Below are 17,694 nucleotides of genomic sequence, written 5' to 3'. Positions count from 1 at the left end.
ACTTGAATATTGAGGAAACCACAATGTTACTGAACTGAGGGAAACAACAAGGACACCGAATCTGGGCAGAGAAACAGAAGATTTCAGCAACAATGGTCCATAAACCAGAAATCTAAATACAAAAAAGTCTTAATTGATATTATGGAAACCAGGTGAGTACAAAAAAAGGTACAAAACCATAAACATCTGTGGATCATGGCAGGATTAAATAAACAAAGAAATTTAATTATGCTTTATTAAATTTAAACAGAAAATCATAAACCTTTGCAAAGAAGTTGCATCTTTCACTATACACACTCTATATTAATGTATACAAAATACCTTGATCAATATATAGTTATCACATTTTAGTGTTTCTGACTCTGCAAGAAGTAAAGCAAAAAATATAAATAATGGGAAGGTAATAAACCAAGTGGCTAGTGATGAGTAAGGAGGAGTAAGTGATGTTTGAAAGTACATTGCATGAATGCAAAAAAAAAAACAAAAAACACACACACACACACACACACACACACACACACAACAAAGCCCACGGTGAGTAAACAAAGGGGCTCATGACAACCTGTACAAAAAAAAAACAAAAAACACTGACACTCAGTGTAGACATCTAGTGCATACATAAATGTCAAAAAGAAATACACACAAACAAAGATGAAACTTATCTGTAAAAAGAAAGCTGCAAAATAATTTGTTGGAAACTTTCACGTTTTAACGTTGACTTTATACCTGGCTAAAAGATGTGATTCTGAAAGACAAATGCTTCCTTTCATCAGTCCCTGGTTCTATCAATGCACCAGATTTATGTGTATTTTTAAAGAAATCCTAGATTGGTGCACTGAAAAGGAAGACCAAACAGATACAGTCATGGACTGTAAAAACAGTTAAATGTATGTTTCCAACAAAATAGAGACAAAATATACTTGGCAGGATTCGTTAGTGGATTGTTGATCCAAAGCAGAGGCAGGAAGGCAGAGGTGAATTTCTAGTTGATTTAATGATGAATTTTAAATAGGAATTGAAAACAGGCAGGTTATCCAAATAACCAAAATGAAAACCAAAGTCCAAATAAACAGGGAAACCAGGAATCAAAAAATCAAAAAGAAAACAAAGTCCAAACAAACGTAAAACCAGGAGTCCAAAGTCCAAAGATCAAAAAAAATATCAAAAGACAAGTCTAAACATACCAAAAAACCATGGTGACATCAGGGGAATCAAAATCACAAGGAGGGAGGCTCAGAGAGACGAGTAGGAGGAAGTATGACAGAGTTAGACGAGGACCTAGCAAAAAGGAACTAAACAGCAAGAGTATTAATAGGAGACAGAAACAAAGAGAGGGCTAATGAGCAAACTGGTAGCAGGTGTGCACAGAGCAAGAGAGGAAAAGAGCTAGGGAAAAAGAACAAAAGAGGGCAGCAGAGGGGAAAAAATGAAAAACCTGGAAGACTGGAAATAACTAGAAAACTCAACTAAATAAAAATTAAACCACTAACACTAGAAAACAAGGAGCAAAGCAAAACTCTAAAAAGAAAATAAACCGAAATAAGACTAGGACAGTAACTGAGAAAAAACCAAAGAACACAATAAACTAAGAATTAAGCCATAAAAACTAGGAAACAAGGAGAAAAGTAAAACTGGATACTCAAAAGAAAAACATGACAGAATACAGAAACCTAACAATACTGGCAAAATGCAACAACAAATAGTCCTACTCCTATTAGAACTATAAGAAAGTGTAAAAAGTCAAGGTGCTGGTCAGCTTCTTTAGAAACTTTAAAAGTCCTTTAAATATTGAAATGCATTTTCCATAATCTGGTAAATTGGCCAAAGCAGTAAAACTAAATTTATTTATTTTGCAAATCTGTCTATTGTTATTATTGTTTATTGTCATGATTATATATAAGATTATATACTAATATTTTGTTTTGCATCATTTTTCACATCTTCTAAAAAAAAAAAAAACATAGTTACTTTCTCATCAACCATGATTATAACCAAACACTATGTTCTCTTAGTGGGGCTGTGACATTTGAAGCGCATGGTGACTGAAAACAGCTCGCATGGGCTGACTATAAATTCTCACACAGCGTCAATCTACCTTGCTACTATGACTGCAGCCGAGCGCACCCTTCACTTTCTCCACTTGAGTGGATTGGTGAGGAATTTATCGGATTACACTTTGATTGGTCGGCGCGTCAGCCTTGCGCACCAACGTCATGATTCTGTCCCCCACCACCTCTGTCAGCAGCAAAGCCCGGGGATGCTGAAGCAGAGCAGAAACGTATCGGAAGCGACACCAGTGTGAGTAGGATGAGGACTCAGGGTGAGGTAGGTGAAGCAAGGATGGTTATTTTTAAACCCTTTCCAATGCAGCGTGTTCAGGCGCTGTTTGCGCTTTTGTATCTTGGATTGCAGTGAGGCGGGATGGTCTTACTTTTGAAAGAATTCTGCAGGGTGGAGGGGATCTATCCATCCGTCCTCTGCTCATGTGTCCTTCCTGGTCTCTTTGCGCACAGACGCATCATTTCGGGCGTCTCCTTTGTGGCGCTTTTGATCTCTGCTTATGTGCGTTAGGGTCATACCCATCTGGGTATTTAGATGCAGCTACTTAGACTCAATCCGCTGTGAGCTCACACTGATCTCTGTCCTATTTGGCAGGGCTGCCACCTCTGCGCTCCCCGTTAGATCTGCGGAGGTTGTCCAGCTGAGCGATAAGGACAGGAGCTGCATGGTGTTAAATATCATACTTAAAAAAAATACAAGAGCAGTAAGGACATCTTGCCCTTTTCCTGTATCCAAAACGTGCTAAGTTAAAACTTTTTCTTATAGTAATGATTATTATTAAACCCCACAGAATAAAATCAGTGCTGTGCTGGCAGCTGTACTGGTTAAGAGTCTGTCGTGGAAAAGTTTAGACTTAGGGGGACAAGTGCAACAATTCTTTTCTCTTTTACATATAATATTCAGAAGGCAAATTTATTATTTGATGACTTTGGGGGAAAAAAAGCATAATGCTCTAATTTGAGATATATAGAAGATGTTTATGAAAATATGACTAAAGGTTGCATTACATCGGACTTCACATTTAAGCAATTTTTTATTTCAATTTGTATTCTATATTATGTTTTTAAACTTTTATGAACCTTGTTGTCAATGTGTTGGCTTTCACTTGTGAGATTAATACAATTCAAAACAAAGAGAATACTGTAACACGGAGCAAGTGTCTGGTTAACATCCAGCAATAGAAGAACTTGCTGGCCTTTGTCAATGCAGATGTGGATGTATTAACTGTATGCTACTAAAGCATTTGTTCACACCAGGATTTCGTGCATGTATGTTAGTATGTGCTTACTGCTACTGCTCATGCTAATCACTTTTCTCCACGTCTACTGTGTGTAAATCCTTAATCCCTGCTTTAAGGTACAACATCTCTGCTTAGTCAGTGTTGTCTGCCATGTTGAACTTGGCTTACAATCTGTAATTAATTAAGAGGATGTTAGTATATTTTATTTTTAAATTAATTTTTTTGAATAAGTATTGCTGAAAAAGGAGAAAGTTAGTCGGGTCAAAATGATCTCTCAGATTTTATTACCTGTTTTTAAAGGGTTTATTAATTCATAAACACTGTTTAATTTTGAAACTCTCAATTCTATTATTCATACTATTATAAATAATCTACATGAAAAAATACATTGTATTGTATTGTATTTACACAAAAACAGAAGGAATTTTCAATTAATTGTGAGCTGTCTACCAATGATCCCTTTGCCTAGCTGTTCATTCAATAGACTAAACTAAATTAGCATTAACTTTATTTTTTATTGCTATTTTTTTATTTGGAAATGTTTAACTCTCTTTAAATTTAGAAACCTAAATATACTTTGAAGAAAATGTTCCTTAACAGCTAAGATGATAATTGGTTTTTAAGCATTGGTAGATTTGCAGCATATGACTTAATTAGAGCCCTATCTGTGGATTATTTTTATGACACAACCTCAATGACATTGCATCATGAAAATAATATCTAAAAGAAAACAGCCAACATATCTGGTTTATCCATAAGTCCCAAGTTGCTTGAAGGTGCCAGGTTCATTCTCACAAGCATAAACATGTCCAGCTATCATATCATCATACAATTAACATAGGATATGGGTTCTGTGTACCAGAGATGAATGTGCTATTATAGACTTAACACAATAATTTAGCTCTAAAATTGTTGTTGTGCTGGTGTGTTATTTTTAACGAAAGAAGAACTGGTGTTTTTCACAAAAACATACATCACTGTAAAAAAAAAAAAGAAACAAAAAAAAAAGAAAAATTTGACTGCTTTAATCATGGCACTTAAAAACCTAAATATAAACCTGACTTATAGGCTATACACATTCTTCCTGTTTGGAGTAATTTACCAAAATTGGAGCATACAATTGTAGGGAGTCCTGGAAGAACACTGAAAACATTTGAGACAAGTCACATAGTACAAAAAAACAACTCCTCCAAATATTTGTAAAATGTTTGTAAACCTAAGAATTTGAAGTTCAAACAAAATGGAATCACTCATTATTCTGGCATTTAGAAAATAAAACAGGCTATGTAATCCTGACTGACCTAATACAGGCAATGTTTAGTTTGATTAAATGTCAGACAGTGACGAAAACTATATCATGGTTTGATTAATACTCTAAATGCAAATATCTGATTTTATATCATTGTTATCACAGGCATGGGCCACCCTTAGACCTTTGTTTTAGTGTGTTGATTTTACTTACAGCTGTTAATGATACTTTTTTTTTAAGTTACAGTAAAATACTAGCTTATGTTTTTTCTCCTTTTTGTTTTATAGTATATCAGTGTTTGGTTGGCATTATGGCAGTTTGTCAGATTGTGGCGAGTGCATTTTAGCTTCCATTAAGATTGTATAAAGCTTCTAAACTAAATGGTCAGCTCACTACCTGAAGTTCAATTGTTGAACCAGTTCCCATTCCCAGCAGTTGATAAAACATTCTTGAATGGTGATGAATTGCACCTCACCAGGAACTCGCTGTATTTTGTTTTGCTTTTTTTTTTTTTTCTTGAAGTTCGCATCACCAGAAAGTCGTCACCTATAGATTCGTCACTAATGCCATTGTTTAATTTTTAACGAGTCTCTGGAAACCCTTGATAAAGGTATGCATGAAAAACATCTAGAGAAATGTCCAATTAGTTTTTAACTGATAAAGATCAGTTTAGTCCAAATACAATTTATTTTGAACAATTAGGGATTTTACAATTACCTCCAACAGGAGAAGTTGGGTGATGAACAGTAAAGATAATAAACTCTATTTTAAATTGAAGAAATCTCAGGAGAGCCAGAATTATTAGCTATAGCTCTTTCCGCTAATATTGAGGGTATGAAAAGACAAAAAAGGGATATAAACGTACACAATTCCCTTAAGTCGGGGTTATCTGCTGTTTGATAACACATAAATGGAAACACAGAATTACTGAAAAGAATAGCATCAGAAAATGCATAAAAGAAAAAAAGTGAGTTGTTTATACAAGCCCAGAGGATGAGGTGTGGTCTAGCCGGTCGGCTGCCAACAAGACGAGACAAGAGTCCCAGACGCTGATGTCTCGAAGATCGGAGAACAGGCAAGAGATCAGAACCGAGCAGACGAAGGAATGCAAGATAATCCAGAGGGCAAAGTCTGTGTTGAGGATGTGTACAGGAGTCCGGGGCAGGAGATTAGAGGTCCAAAGAGGTGCCGAAGGGAAATCCAGAACGGAGTTGGGAAGCAGTTTCAGGTTTGGTACACAGACAGGCAGAAATTCAGAAGGCATCCAAAGACAGTTCAGGTAAACAGATCAGAACGGGGACAGGCAGGCTCAGAGGTCTGGAGGCAGAACAGATCAGGATCAGGCAATCAGAAAACACAGGTAATCTGCAGAACTCTAACCAAAGGCTCAAATAATCTGGCACTGATGACTGGCCTGAAGGCTGGTTAAATGAAGGCTAAAGCAGGTGGTTCAGATGAGCGGTAATGAGAACTGGGCAGAGATAAACAGGTAAATAGAATGAGTAATCAGACCAGACAAAGGGGAAAAGATCATGACCCTTTACTGTGTTCTAGGTCTTGAATAGTACATATGAATTAGGATAAGTGATGTGAAACTCATAGTACTGCATTGAATCACCAATATGTTTCTTTTAGGTGTTATGGTGTCTTATTTTCTGAGGTTTTTTTCATGTTTAAACCAAAACTTTGTATGTTGAGAAATATGAAAGGTTTTTTCAGGTCCATATACTGCACTTGGAACATACTGCTCTCCTCAAAACATGCATTCGTAACTTGAGGGGGTCAGCTCTATCACTGAATGAGTCATGTGACCCAGAGAACAACTTTACGGCATTTTTAGTGTCCCTTAAATAGAGTTAAGTAAACAAAACATTGTTAAACATATACAGTATAAGACTTATCTGATCAGACAAAGGTTTTATTCTCTGATGTAGTATTTGATCTACTGTAGAGGGGTAAATGGGGTCTATCATCTATGGTGCTGTCAGATTACAAAATACGGACTGAGGCTGTTTCCTTTTTTAACAGTACATTGTTACCAGTAGCTTCCTTAAGCCTGGAAGTTACAGGTCTAGGGTCCTCAGTGCCAACGGCTGCACAGTGTTGGTAGTAAAGGGCTCATAACCTGGCATTTCACAAATACAATACTTCTGAAATTGACTTTGAATTCATGTTAATTATATTTAGGAGAAAAAAAATTAACAGAGCTCATTCAGACGTCTTTCCATACCCATTTATTTTTATCTCACAACATCATGCACAAGAAGTTGACTTCGGTGTATGCACACTTAGGTAAATGTAGTATTACCATAGTTTTCAGATCTCTTAGGGAAAAAAATTAATAAGTAAGAGCACTTACCAACTTGCAGGTGAGGAGCTGATTGTTGGAATCACACCTTTTGGTGAAATAGAGACAGGAGTGGTTATAGCAAGATGGGCTAATGTTAGAGCACTTCTAGTATTGGCATCAGCTGAGACAAACCAGAGTGAATAATTGTGGGCTTTTCTCGTTTACACAATGAGCACAAACACACACACACACACACAAAAAAAAAAACACTATCTGGAAGGTTTTAATTGATTTTATTCTTACATGATAAAGTATGATTTTTAGGTGATCACACATTTGATGACCCACCTTTGTTTTTATGCTAATTATGATTTGTTGTTTTGCCAAAAGACATGTCCATAATCCTCCTGATTTTACATGAGAATCATGATGCAGGGATTTTCCCTTAACAATGAGAGGAATACTTTTCTTTTTTTTAAATAACTGCTTTTGACTTTGTTAATAAAAAAAAATAAAAAAAACTATACTATTTTTTTATATATATATAATCCTACCTTCCACATCAATATTGTCCGAAGTTATGGTGAATTTTGCAATCAAGTACTTTGTGATAAGTCCATTCTATGTGTGGTTTAAAAGTACCTTATTTGAAGAATGATTGTGAAAAGGGTCTCTTTGCAGTGTGAATTGATTTCCCTGGTGACTTGCCAGTGAAATTTACTTTGAAAAAATGTCCTGGACAAATCCTTGATAGAATGTGACCTTCAAGTTTAGAAAAAAAGCCACAACTACACATTTACCTGCACTTTTCTTTTCACACATTTTGCTTTTATTGATTACTTATTAAAAAGCAAAATTATAATTTAATTGGATGTAGATCTTGACTCTATAAATAAAGAATTTATAGTAATGTCTTTGTCCCTGTTGTTTGGATCCTGGAGTAGCTGAGTGCACCTGTCAAATGGATCACTGGAGATAGATAAGAAACTAGGTTGGGGGGATTTGGGGAGTATATAAAGCAGTGCAATCCGTTCAGTTTCTTTGCAACAATTTTGTTCCTACTATTTTTTTTTTATGTCTGTATAGAATTTATTGTACAGATTTCCCCAATTATGTGCAGTTGCAAACATTCACTTCAAGGCCAGCAGATGGGAAAATATTGCAAGTGTAACCACAACAGACTGAAGGATTGTAATGATGTTTGCAAATAAATAGGTTATGCTGCTGATTGACATGAAAGTATTAATTCATTGATCCAGTTTATTCAGTTTGACAGATCATAAGCTGCATTTACTAGTAAATGTATAAAAATTCAGACAAACAACTGTTTGTTGTGTATTAAAAAAAGCTGTGTATTCTAAACTACATCATTTTAATCAACTTTCCCTATCCAGGCAACCCCTACACAGTTACCTGCCTCACCCTCAACAGAAAAGCCAAATGGGACTCGGATTAATCATTGTTCCTCCACTCAGTGCTGCAAAAGACCAATATTCATTACAGAGTTGATTAATCTGAGTTTTTATTTACTCCTGCATGTAATATGCATGGAATTATAGCTGCTTTAATGTTTATATTCATAAGGTTTACTCGTTCTGTAATGAAAAAGATAACAACAGGATTTTCAGGAGTTAAAGATAATTTGTATTGTCAATATTTTTGGAAAAAAAAGAATGTGTTCATTTTACTCAAAGTGCCAATGAACTGTACCTTCTGAGAAATCCCAGAATACTTGAATATCTGTTTGAACAAAAATTTTTCTTACAAAAAAGTCCAGAAAGTGTGATCCCTAGTCTGCACAAGCCATTTTAACTAGTAAACTGCAGAACTGTCTTGTTTTCCGGAAGCTCTTTTGTAGTAGAAGAAGAAGCTGTCTGTTTTGTGAACAAACCACCCGTACTTGCCCGCTCATCCTCAAATTTAGCTCCTCATTTGCCTGCCCTGCAGTTGTCTTTTTCTTCAGTTCTTTAGTTGTGTCTGTTGATGTGTTTTTTTTTCCCATTGGCCTTTGTTTGCTTTTTCTTTTTTTTTTTGGTTGTTCTTTTTGTTTAGGGGTTCGGGGACCTTTTTGTTATTGTCCTTTTGTTAGGGGCAGGTTGGCATGTATATGTATAACTGTTTTCAATTGGTTAAATTTAACCTTTTAACAAGTTTTAATTTTTCCTTTTGACCAAATACATGCTGCATTGTAGCTGCAAGTGTTTTGTGTTTTTGTTTTATGATTGCATTTTTTACAGAGCATAGTCAATTGTAGCTTACAGTATCAGTTGTAGTCAGTAGTCAGTTCTAGTTTATACCTATATCAAAAAACATAACAGCCAGTACATGTGATTGGCAGTGATTGATAACCCTAATTAAATGTAATGCTTTGGATTTATTCATCAATATATCTTTCTCCAGGTAGCTTTACGTTTCAGTAAAGTATCATTTGTGTACAGGTGGAATGAAATATGAGAATAAGGTGATTGTTGCAAAGGATTAAGTTTATTTCTGGTAACAGATATTGCCTTTCTTAATTATTTTTAGTTTATTAAAAAGCTCCGTCAACATGAATAAACATAAATAAACTTTATGGCAAATAAAGCTTTAGTCCCTACACTTGGAAATCTGAGTTTTAATTATTGTGCATTTAAGTGGCATTAGGGAATCTTCTAATGATATCGACCCCTGTGGTCAAATACACAGAACTCTACTTGTCGTTCTTGTAGTTGGCGCTCCTACTTGACAAGTTTTTCTGTTTTACTTTTTTCCCCTAATGTGGAGTTACCATTGGTGACTGCGTTGACACTGATGCCAGTCACTTCTGAGTTTCCAAAAAAAAATCTATTTTTTGCCAGGTTGGATCCTTTAACCTGTATGTTCTTGATGTCATATCCACAGAACAAAGTAAATTCTGAAAAAAAGGCTACAGGCTTATAGATTAATTTGCTGTGAACCATTGATTCATCACTCTGCTCATCAAACAATGTTTTAGTTGTATAGGGTAAAATAAAACAGCTATTTCAAAGATATTTTTCAGTAAAAACTTACATAGTGTCTGTTCAAAGAGAATCAATCTTATATGCAGTTGTGACTGTATCTGAGTTAATTATTAAGAACTGCTTTTACATCAGTCCTTAAGGTAAAAAAAAGAATAAAAGCAATGCACCGATCGCACTATTTTGGACTGAAAGAACCATGGTTGGTGGGGAATATTGAATGAAATTCTGTGTTAATATTTCTTTGGTAAACTTGATCACACACTGGTTAATGCATTGTGTTTGGTCATTGATTAAGAAAAACTCTTTGTAACTACCTGAAGAAACCAGTGCCTCACTAGATATGTCCCCTAGTTTACCTCAGTCGAAACAGTTTGAAGTAATTTCCAGACATGAGCTAGAGACATTAATGGCTTCATCAGTCAGTTCATTGAGTGATGCCATTAAGGCAAAGGTCTCCTTCTTATTAACAGTCTACATACTGTATTGAGGTATACCTATGAGATTGATGCAGACAGCAAAATTATGCATGATTAACAATAATTTTAAAAGGTACATTAACCAATTTCACTGGCAAGTCATCCTACAACCCCTATGTTGCAGTGATTAATTCAGAACATTGTCATAAGAAACTTTATATGCAGTAGCCGTTACCATTCAGGAGACATACTATAGTGAAGCTACTAATGAAGGTTTTTTTTTTTGTAAGATGGCAGGATTATATGTGTGAAACATATTATAAGCTTGATAAGATTACAGACAGTTCTTTTTATTTTGGGCAAATATACAATAAGACATTTTTTTTTAAATAAAGGTTTTTCCTGTGTTAGTATGGTCCATTAAGAGTCCCTTTTTTCATTTTATTTGAAAGACTGCATGTGTACTAGAAAATGACAGTTCCTGTTAGATAAAACAGTTTATCTGAGCCCTTAAGCAAATTGCTTGAAGTGTTAATGCATGCAGGGTTCCTGCATATCAAAGGCAGGAATAGGGGATGTCAAGTAAAAGATCCAAATTTAAATGGCAGAATAAGAGGAAGAGAAAGAAAGTTACAGACTTTCAAAATACCTTGTGGAGCTTACAATATTTTATTAAATCCAGTTTGATCAGAAAATCCAGCCCTGCAAATATTTTGTGAAGCTTCCTGGAGTTTGTTGTAAATAGAATGGCAAAAGGGGATAAATAATGTGCTTTTCATCCTGACCAATCAATACCTCAATCTGAATACTACAAATTGTAACTCCTAGCTTCTGGTTCCAGCTGCGATCCCCTCATCTTTCATATGGTCAACAGTTAAAACACAATCATTGGTGGGAAAGGAACTCCAGGCTGCTGTGTAGAATCCTTACAGCCGACAGAAACCCACATGGATGATTCTTGTCAATTTGAATTGCAGCCTTATGAAAAAGAACTACAAAAATTGCAGATTACACAAATGTGACAAATAGCCAAAGCTCTCCAATATAAAAAAAGCATGACTAGTTAAGTCACGTTTTGTTTAGCTTAGGAGTCTTTAGCTTAACAGTCCATACCGATGGATGCACCGATCTACTGGATCAGTGCAACACTACCCTCAAAAACATTCTGTTCCACCCGAATGAAGATATATTCACTGGTCTTAAAGACATCACTGTGTGAAAGCAAACACGGCAAAGTGGTGGGAATTTTGTCACATTTATTCATACCAGTTGAAAATTTCACACCAACTTGAGAAAGATCACTGTCTTTAAGGGTTATTATCTTAATATGCTGAAAGTACTGGTTCATTTTCTCACTAGAAGACAATAGTTAAATAGTGATAGTTAATAGTAATAGTTAAATGCCAATTTTTAAAGAAAAAAAAAACAAAGAGCCTTAAAAGAAAAAGAACTCAGACACAAAAAGCTGTAGACAAAGAATCACAAAGTTCAAATGTTCCGTTTATACAGCATGCTCCAACAATTGTGCATCCTTGAAAATAGAGAAAGATTGCTTGAAAATCGATTCAAGTTAATTGGATATTTTATATGGAGCCGATGTGAATGATGTTTAGTTTTTCTTGTTGAAAAAAAAAAGATCTGCCATTTTATTTCAGGCACAAAAATAGTTAGGTGGAAGGCATAAATACAAGCATATTGGCTGTGTTTTTAGTGGCTTATAATGATAGCCACAGGATGACAACCCCTTTCTGGTGTCTGATTTCTAGCACTTTTCAGTATGAGGTCCCTGCTTATCTATAATAAGCAGGGCTATTGTGTGTAGTTTACCTGCCAAGGCTTTCTCATTGCTTTTGCTTGCCTCTAAGGTTCTGTGGTCAAAAAGTACAAGCTGGGTTATGAAGTCAAATCTCTGACCAGAACTCAGTTTCAGAAAATAAAATTTAATTTAGTTCAGTTATTGATCTGGAATTATTGTCTGTTTCTTTTAAAGTTATGTTAAAGCTGATGAGGTGGTTTTTTTGTGTGTGTTTCTATTTTTTTTTTCAGGTCATTTTTTTAGAGCTTTCCCTCAACAATGATATCTGTCAGCAAGAACAGGTTGAAAGATAAAAGGTTAATTAGTCTGCGTCCATGTGCTCATAGCCTCTAATCCGTCAAGCTGTGCAGTAATTGGTATTCGAGAGAAGTACCTTCCTAATTGCTTTGTAGATGGGATGCATAGATGTGGAAATATGTTTTTCTTTATGACCTTAGTGTTTTTTTTGCTTTTTAAATTTTAGGAACTTAGAATTTAGAGTGACGTAGATGGTTCTGCAAAATCAAGTCACAGCAACACAAAAACTGTTTCACACCAACAAAAGTTGCAACACAACAACACAAGCAGCATTACAACATGAACAATACAACACTAAAAGTTGCACCGAAACAGAAAAAACGGCAACAAAAGAAACAGAAGCACAACACAAGGACAAAAGTAACAAAAAAAGCCAAACAACAAAAACTGTGACTAGTGACATTAACATTGAATTAATGATTTATGAAATTCAAAAATACATAAATAATAATTAAGAGCTTATACCCTTTCTGGTATATTAACTGTGTTTTTTTCTGAACAGTGAAAGTTCATTGGAAAAACCCTCCCAGAACAGAAGACAGGATTGAAAAAATTATTCTTTTAACAAGATTGAGAAGGAAACAATTAGCTGAATTGCTGAACAGAAAAATAATATGTGCTGGCAATGTACTCTAAAGAACAACGTTTACACTTTTATTTGTTTGGTGTTTTGAATAACACAGGAACAATGCACAGCATTATAACAAACCTTTAATCGTGTTTAATCAATTATTTTCAGCACTATAAGGCACACCAGATTATAAGGCGCACCTTCGATGAATTGCCTATTGTAAAATTTTTTCATATATAAGGCGCATAGCATACAGTAGAAGCTACATTAGTGGCTGGGGTTGGGTTAAGCTATGGTGAAGGGTGACTTTTCATTCCCTGTGGTGCGAACATTCACCATACGTTCTCCTTTTTTATCCACAGTGCGGTTCACAGGAATATCAAAGGTCAGTGGAACCTTGTCCATGTTGATGATGTGCTCTGGCCGGATCTTTTTTCAGTCGTCTTGTTTGTATGCTGGTGAAGATTCTCAGTCATTCAGGTCATCGTCATTCCAAAGAAGTAAAAAAACAATTCACGGGACTTTGTTTCCAAGTTTGAAGACATTTGGCTTCCCATCCAGGAAGCTTTTTCAATTCAAAATGTTACATTTTTAATTGTCATTGATGTTGAGTTTGCTTATTAGCGCTGTTGCCTTCATTCGAATAGTGACTGTTGAGACACTTTTACTTGCTACTCTCTGTTCAATAACCCACTGTGCGAGTTTTTCCTCTAACTGTATTCCATCTTGCTTTGTTCCTTTGAAAACTCTGTTTAGTCTTTACTTGGTGCAGGTCATCTTCTTGCTTCCTCAACTTCCGCACCATTGATTCATATTCTCTAGCTGCTGCTTTTATTTTATTATTATGTTTTATTTTAGTTTTTCATTGCATGACAAATAGCATTGAGTTTAAACTCTGCATTGTACGTGCGCACAAATGGGGAAAAAAAATCCCAGTATGCACCATGCGCTACTTCTTCTACGGGAGAAAATGGAGTTGGCTGCTGCTCCCCATAGTTGCGAGACCTGTTTAAGCTTAATCTTGATCAATAAATAGGGTGCACCAGATTATAAGCTGCTCTGTCGGTTTTTGAGAATATTGAAGGCTTTTAAGTGCGCCTTATAGTGTGGAAAATATGGTATTTAAATAATCGTCAACTAATTCAGTAATCAAGTAATCATTATCTTAAGTTTGTAGACTAAAACATGCCTTTAGCTGAAAGAGCAACCCACTCAAAGCAGATATTATACTAAAACAGTAAAAAAAATATCCAAACATTTTGTATTCAAGACGGAAAACCTTTTTAGTCCATTGATATGCTCTATCCAAAAGTCCACAAAGGGCTCAGTTTTATCTTCACTTGGCTTAAAGTCTGTGTAAAATCTTTTTCAAGGAACCTGTTGCCAACAGGTTTACCGATTTGTAAAATAGTCATTAGTTGTTCCCGAAATGTGGCCATACATCTTTTGTTTTACAGCACCAGCTCTACATTTTTGTCCATTAGCCACGGTAAGAGGGTTTAAAGATCTATTTCAGAAAATGAAGAAAAGATATTCTGAAAACTACTGTAAGAGGGAAAATTACATAGCTTTAGACCATTTAATTGAGTCTATTATTAAAAATAAATTAATAATAATAATAGTCGTATTAAAATGTAAGACTCAGAAAAAAGTTTTAATCAGTTTTAATCCTAAAGATAGTCTGGTTCATCAATATACTGTATGATGTAACTGTATTATATGGCTGATCACAGCCAATTTATGGTATTTTTATAATTGCCATGAAGACAAATGGCTGGAAAGGATTTTTTGGGCATCTTAGACTGCTGCCTCCGCGACCTGGCCCCGGATAAGCGGGAGAAAATGGATGGATGGATGGATGGATGGATGGATGGATGGATGGATGGATGGATGGATGGATGGATGGATGGATGGATGGATGGATGGATTTTTAGCTAAATAGGCTTATTTGTTTAGCACTATTTGTACATACATAGATAACATTAAAGCCATTTTACAACCTTAAACACGGTCTGTTGTTACACGCACTGCACAATGAAAAACATTGTTTATACAAAGCACGTATCCACATTACCAACTCTTCTCCTTAATTACCACTAAACCCACTTGTTTTTTGCCTAGAAGATAGTATTATATGTAATGGAACAAAATATGTTTGATTCTCATTTACTGGCATAAACACATTAAGTAAATTACTGTTTTAACAATGTATCAGAAAAGCTAAAATTCCTCTGTCCATTTCACTTTGTCATTGTATTGCTAGTTCTTCAAGCATTTTTATAAAATCCCTTCATGCTGTCATTTATATGCTATGTCATATAATAATTTATTATCCTTGATACAATGCTTGTCTTTGTATTTTTTACATTTTTACAACAGTGCTTCTAGAAAATCACTTTATTTTACACATTTGTTAAAATAAAGAAAATGTAAATGTGAGATTGCAGAGGTCTCAAACTCAAATCCTAGAGTGTCCTGCCCTGTCCCTTTTAAATATGACTCTGTCTCAATACAACTGACTCTGGTATGAGCTCATTAGCAGAGTTTGCTGCTGGTTAGGTAATTAAGTCATTTGATTCAGGTGTGTAGGGCAAGGGACACGTATATACAAGTTGCAGGATAGCAGCCCTCAAGTATTTGAGTTGTCTTGCTTGTTAATGAAAGACAACAGCAAAAAAATATACAAATTAAAAAGCATATTTTTATAAAATTGACTTATCTGTTCCATAAAAGTAATTCTGTGTAACAGGTCTAGAAGCAGCTAGGTATTGTAAGTAAAGATTGCTCCATCTTAATGTTATTTAGAGATAAATATTGGTACAATCTCTCCTTTTTTGTGGATAATATTAAAAAGCACTGCAGGATGAAAAGAACAGAAAGGTGCCTTTTAGGTTTGGTGTTTGTTTTTGGAAAAGGAAGGTCATCCCAGTGTCAATGCTCAATTTGCTACCTGCTTGAATCTCAGTTTCGTTCTGCTTTGGCCTCAAGGAAGGCCAAAATATTTTTTTTTAAAAAGGGATACACATCCTATTTTACAATTTATTTATTTTTATTTTTTTCAGTGAAAGACTCGCTGCAAGCGGGGTAATTTAATTCATATTCACCACCCTTCCGTCTGATTTTGGTGCTAAATAATGTTACGGGAAAGCATGATATATTCCCATATTTACACATTGCTGAACACACCCACCTATTAGTCAGGGCAGATATAGTTCACATTAAATATCAGTAGGTAACACTGCAGTGTCTTTTAGATTTGACAAGGTGAGTTTTTACTGCACTTTTTATGTTCCGTCTTGCATACTTTCTGCTCTATAATGTCCCTCATTTAAGAGTGACAGTAAAACTGACAAGATGTAATTATAGACATCAGTAAGATTAATCTAGTACAATGCCTATTCTGCAGGTTCATTTCATTCACTGCTTTCCTTCAGCTCAATTTTAAATCGGTATCATGTGACATTGTTTGACTGAGCTGCATGCTGCAGGGATCTTTTCACATTTGTTAAATTACAACACAAATAAGTACATTTAAACTGTCATCTTAGAAAGCAAAACCATAAAAATAAGTTTCTTCTTGCAGTGGTGTTAGATAAGGTGTTCTTTGTTTGTACAAAAAGTGCTTAAGAGACAGGGGAGAGTAACAAAATAACAGTTTAATAATTTACCATTGAAAAACTGAAAATGAACTTCCACTGACCTTATCATTTCTGGAAATGTCAGCAGATGCTTCACTGTGTACAAGAAGTGCTTGGTTATTGTTGTGGCTGCTTTAGAGAGACATGAGAGGGGCTGGGTAGCTTGAGACATTGTGGCTTCACCTTAAGATCTTGACCTTCATGTCATGTTAAAATTTATTGGTATCTCCACTCTTCCCTGGAGGATTTTTCTTTTCCAACTCGTCCACTCATGATGGGTTTACAGTTGGTAGAGCAGACAATAAGACCAGTGCTAGGTTCGGCTTTGAAAGTAGAGAAATGTGTAAGTGTTTTATTGACCACAGACCAGAAAATATGTTTAAACTGCCAGCTTATTATTTGTTGAAAAGAAATTAGCATCAATATTACAAACAGTAGACATCCAATGACAAAATTCAATCCGAAATAGTTTCCCTTTTTCTTTCATAATATTTTAGTTGACCCCTGTTTTACATTTAAACCTAATGTTAGGCGTTAAAGGATACTTTTTATTTAAACCTAGGTTATAGTTCTATTTAATTTCAAGATGATACTATGAATCTATTTAATTTACAGTTGTTCGGTTTTAATCTTTTTAAATCTATTTTAGTTATTTGGAGTTCTTTGTAGGAAGTTAAAGGGTTTTAATTTCCTGTTTTAACCATTTCTTGTTTCTATTATAACCCAAAAAACAATTTTACATTCCACACAATAACAATGAGTACTGAATGTGGTTCAAGAAAAAAAAAAAAAACAATAAAACACAACAGAAAGAATCTAGTAAAAGATTGCATAAATGTGCTACAAATCAGTGTCTTTTCTTGCTGATGATCCTGAAGGGTTAACCCTGTTTCTGTGAATCCACTGTTTGTTTGTTTTTAGCAGCAGCATACCAGTTTGTATGATTCCCAATGTCCAGCAGAGGGCGTATCTCCTGCTAGATTGCAGTTACAGAGCTCCTGGGTTTACGGCTCGCCATCTTGTTTCTCACTAGTGGAATCCAGCTCAGCAATTGACTTGGAATTTCCCGGTCCAATCTCCAGCAGAAACTTAAAGGCCTGGTTTAATAACCAACAAAGCATAACAAAAGTTCTTT

At 35.1% G+C, this 17,694-nt stretch overlaps 1 protein-coding gene across 1 annotated transcript in view; it reads left to right on the top strand.

The window, feature by feature from the left end:
• The first annotated feature begins 2,216 nt into the window (after positions 1-2,216).
• The window catches only part of b3galt1 (Beta-1,3-galactosyltransferase 1), a 45,118-nt gene continuing 29,640 nt past the window's right edge, over positions 2,217-17,694 (top strand). Inside the window, exon 1 of the mRNA XM_015370457.1 lies at positions 2,217-2,325. The gene's annotated coding sequence lies outside the window, so the exon portion shown is untranslated. The remainder of the gene's footprint in view (positions 2,326-17,694) is intronic.

Source organism: Cyprinodon variegatus, unplaced genomic scaffold, assembly GCF_000732505.1.
Source record: "Cyprinodon variegatus isolate N-32 unplaced genomic scaffold, C_variegatus-1.0 Scaffold46, whole genome shotgun sequence".
Classification (NCBI taxonomy): Eukaryota; Metazoa; Chordata; class Actinopteri; order Cyprinodontiformes; family Cyprinodontidae; genus Cyprinodon; species Cyprinodon variegatus.
Note: the sequence above shows the minus strand (reverse complement) of the source record. Positions and strands in the feature narration are given on the sequence as shown.